Raw genomic sequence first — 5,000 nt, 5'->3', positions numbered from 1 at the left:
GGCCGTGATTTAACGTAGCACACAATGATGCAAAGCCCATGCAAAGTCCAGTGGCCCAAGCAAACAAATAAGATAGATCTGGCTCGGCGTTCCTCATCTCCACATCGTCACCCAGCACGCCGACGCCCAATAACAATTCCCCCGCAAATTGTGCACCTCGAGCGGCAGTACTTTAAACGGCGCCGTCTTCGGCGTGGACGGCATGAACCAAGTCGGCAAGCATCGTCACCCAGCACACAGACGTCCACTAACAATTCCTCCCCCCTGCAAATTGCGCGCCGCGAACGGCAGTACTTTCAAGTATGCCGCCTTCGGCGGGGACATCGTGAACCAAATCGGCAGGCAGGCGTCGTCAGCCGGTCGACCGACCCCCAGTTGCATTGCCCCAACGGCCATTGTGCACTTCGAACAGAACAGTGCTTTTAAAATTCCGCCTGCCGCGTGTACATCATGAAACAAATGGAAAGGACGAACCGGGCGTGCAACCGATGCACGGAGAGTGACAGGTCGTCAAGCAAGTCCGTGGCAATCCGTCGGCCGACTCGGCCGCGGCCAGCAGAGGCGTTTTGGCCCGGGCGCGCCGAACTTTGCGCGCCCTCGGTATGCGTAACACTAGCACATGCCTTCAAAACTCACTACAAAATAACCCCAAAGTATGCCGCCTTCCCCGTGGGCCTTGTTACCAATATCTTGCCCTGCTTCCTGATGCCCTTATGGGGTCGGCTCTGTTCTTGCAGAACCCTCAGGTGGTGCAGAGTCTGGGCCATTTTATCAATATCTTGCCCTGATTCCTGATGCCCTTATGGGGTCGGCTCTGTTCTTGCAGAACCCTGAGGTGGTGCAGAGTCTGCGCCTTGTTATCAATATCTTGCCCTGCTTCCTGAAACCCTTATGGGGTTGGTTCTGTTACAAAACCCTCAGGTGGTGCAGAGTCTGGGCCACTTTATAAATAACTCTGCCTGCATTAGGGTCAGGGTTAGGGTTAGGGTTAGGGTTAGGGTTAGGGTTAGGGTTAGGGTTAGGGTTAGGGTTAGGGTTAGGGTTAGGGTTAGGGTTAGGGTTAGGGTTAGGGTTAGGGTTAGGGTTAGGGTTAGGGGTAGGGGTAGGGGTAGGGGTAGCGGTAGGGGTAGGGGTAGGGGTAGGGGTAGTTTGAACTACTGCCGCTCCAGGCGCGCACTGTGCGTGGGTAATTTTCAGTGGGCGTCGGTGTGCTGGGTGACGATGCCGCCCAGACTCTGCACCACCTGAGGGATCTGCAAGAACAGAGCCGAACCCGCAAGGGTATCGGGAAGCAGGGCAAGATATTGATAACAAGGCCCAGACTCTGCACCACCCGAGGGTTCTGCAAGAACAGAGCCGACCCCATAAGGGTATCAGGAAGCAGGGTGAGATAGTGACACCATTTGTAAAACCGGCAAATCCCACCCAGGAAACATTGCAAAAATTGGCCTCTAATGCTGGAACGTGGGTAAAGCCAAACAAACACGACACGTTTTAAAAGAACGTTACTAAAACAGCCTGGGATATGCCCATGACAAAGGATAGGCCGAACCTCACCAGAAAAAAAGAGAGGGAGACCACGGCAGAGCTGAGGGATAAACATGAGATGGTGATAAAACCAGCAGACGAGGGGAGCAGTAGGGTTACAAATTAATGTCAATATGGGGCCTGCTCCCACTGGGTAATAGACAAAAACATAGAACAGGGTGACAGGAGAGACTGGATAGCACAGAGGATAACCCGTGAGCGAAATAATGGGGTGTATGCAGTTCAATGTAAGGAGTGTACCTTACGGTACATAGGGGAAACAGGTAAAACAGCCTCAGCGGTGATCGACGTGTCAAAGAGGAGTCACAAAGACGGGCAAAATAAAGTGGTTGATTATAGACAATAGACAATAGACAATAGGTGCAGGAGTCGGCCATTCAGCCCTTCGAGCCAGCACCGCCATTCAATGCGATCATGGCTGATCACTCTCAATCAGTACCCCGTTCCTGCCTTCTCCCCATACCCCCTCACTCCGTTATCCTTAAGAGCTCTATCCAGCTCTCTCTTGAAAGCATCCAACGAACTGGCCTCCACTGCCTTCTGAGGCAGAGAATTCCACACCTTCACCACTCTCTGACTGAAAAGGTTCTTCCTCATCTCCGTTCTAAATGGCCTACCCCTTATTCTTAAACGGTGGCCCCTTGTTCTGGACTCCCCCAACATTGGGAACATGTTTCCTGCCTCTAATGTGTCCAATCCCCTAATTATCGTATATGTTTCAATAAGATCCCCCCTCATTCTTCTAAATACCAGTGTATACAAGCCCAATCGCTCCAGCCTTTCAACATACGACCGTCCCGCCATTCCGGGAATTAACCTAGTGAACCTACGCTGCACGCCCTCCATAGCAAGAATATCCTTCCTCAAATTTGGAGACCAAAACTGCACACAGTACTCCAGGTGCGGTCTCACCAGGGCCCGCTACAACTGTAGAAGGACCTCTTTGCTCCTATACTCAACTCCTCTGGTTACGAAGGCCAACATTCCATTGGCTTTCTTCACTGCCTGCTGTACCTGCATGCTTCCTTTCATTGACTGATGCACTAGGACATCCAGATCTCGTTGAACTCCCCCTCCTCCTAACTTGACACCATTCAGACAATAATCTGCCTTTCTACTCTTACTTCCAAAGTGAATAACCTCGCACTTATCTACATTAAACTGCATCTGCCATGTATCCGCCCACTCACACAACCTGTCCAAGTCATCCTGCAGCCTTATTGCATCTTCCTCACAATTCACACTACCCTCCAGCTTAGTATCATCTGCAAATTTGCTAATGGTACTTTTAATCCCTCCGTCTAAGTCATTAATGCATATCGTAAATAGCTGGGGTCCCAGCACCGAACCTTGCGGTACCCCACTGGTCACTGCCTGCCATTCCGAGAGGGACCCATTTATACCCACTCTTTGCTTTCCGTCTGTCAACCAATTTTCTATCCATGTCAGTACCCTACCCCCAATACCACGTGCCCTAATTTTGCCCACTAATCTCCTATGTGGGAGCTTGTCGAAGGCTTTCTGAAAGTCGAGGTACACCACGTCCACTGACTCTCCCCTGTCAATTTTCCTAGTTACATCCTCAAAACATTCCAGTAGATTTGTCAAGCATGATTTCCCCTTCGTAAATCCATGCTGACTCGCAATGATCCTGTTACTGCTATCCAAATGCTCAGCAATTTCGTCTTTTCTAATTGACTCCAGCATCTTCCCCACCACTGATGTCAGACTAACTGGTCTATAATTACCCGTTTTCTCTCTCCCTCCCTTCTTAAAAAGTGGGATAACATTTGCTATCCTCCAATCCACAGGAACTGATCCTGAATCTATATAGAACATTGAAAAATGATCTCCAATGCTTCCACTATTTCTAGAGCCACCTCCTTAGGTACCCTGGGATGCAGACCATCAGGCCCTGGGGATTTATCAGCCTTCAGTCCCATCAGTCTACCCAAAACCATTTCCTGCCTAATGTGGATTTCCTTCAGTTCCTCCATCACCCTAGGTTCTCCGGCCCCTAGAACATTTGGGAGATTGTGTGTATCTTCCTCAGTGAAGACAGACCCAAAGTAACGGTTTAACTCGTCTGCCATTTCTTTGTTCCCCATAATAAATTCCCCCGTTTCTGTCTTCAAGGGACCCACATTTGCCTTGACTATTTTTTTCCTCTTCACGTACCTAAAAAAACTTTTGCTATCCTCCTTTATATTATTGGCTAGTTTACCCTCGCACCTCATCTTTTCTCCCCGCATTGCCTCTTTAGTTAACTTTTGTTGCTCTTTAAAAGAGTCCCAATCCTCTGTCTTCCCACTCTTCTTTGCTATGTTATACCTCCTCTCCTTAATTTTTATGCTGTCCCTGACTTCCCTTGTCAGCCACAGGTGTCTCTTACTCCCCTTAGAGTCTTTCCACCTCTTTGGAATAAATTGATCCTGCAACCTCTGCATTATTCCCTGGAATACCTGCCATTGCTGTTCTACCGTCTTCCCTGCTAGGGCCTCCTTCCAGTCAATTTTGGCCAGCTCCCGCCTCATGCCTCTGTAATCCCCTTTGCTATACTGTAATACAGACACTTCCGATTTTCCCTTCTACCTTTCCATTTGCAGAGTAAAACTTATCGTGTTGTGATCACTGCCTCCTAACGGCTCTTTTACCTCTAGTCCCCTTATCAGATCAGGATCATTAAAAACACTCACTCTATTGGCCGTGATTTAACCTAGCACACAGTGTTGCAAAGCCCACGCAAAGTCCAGTGGGCCAAGCAAACAAATAAGATAGATCTGGCTCGGCGTTCCACATCTCCACATCGTCACCCAGCACGCCGACGCCCATTAACAATTCCCCCGCAAATTGTGCACCTCGAGCGGCAGTACTTTAAACGGCGCCGTCTTCGGCGTGGACGGCATGAACCAAGTCGGCAAGCATCGTCACCTAGCACACAGACGTGCACTAACAATTCCTCCCCCCGCAAATTGCGCGCCGCGAACGGCGGTACTTTCAAGTATGCCGCCTTCGGCGGGGACATCGTGAACCAAATCGGCAGGCAGGCGTCGTCAGCCGGTCGACCGACCCCCAGCTGCATTTCCCCAACGGACATTGTGCACTTCGTACAGAACAGTGCTTTTAAAATATTCCGCCTGCCGCGTGGACATCATGAACCAAATGAGCAGGCAGGCATCATATCATATCATATCATACACATACAGCCGGAAACAGGCCTTTTCGGCCCTCCAAGTCCGTGCCGCCCAGCGATCCCCGTACATTAACATTATCCTATACCCACTAGGGACAGTCAGCCCCCAGCACAACGACGCCCCCGCTAACAATTCCCCACGCACATGGTGCGCTCGAGCTGCAGCACTTTAAAGTACGCCGCCTTCGGCGGGGACATCGTGAACCAAAGGAGCAGGCAGCCATGGTCACCGCCAGCACAACGACGGCGCCGCTAACAA

This window comes from Rhinoraja longicauda, unplaced genomic scaffold (genome assembly GCF_053455715.1).
Source record: "Rhinoraja longicauda isolate Sanriku21f unplaced genomic scaffold, sRhiLon1.1 Scf000526, whole genome shotgun sequence".
In the NCBI taxonomy this organism is placed as follows: Eukaryota; Metazoa; Chordata; class Chondrichthyes; order Rajiformes; family Arhynchobatidae; genus Rhinoraja; species Rhinoraja longicauda.
Note: the sequence above shows the minus strand (reverse complement) of the source record.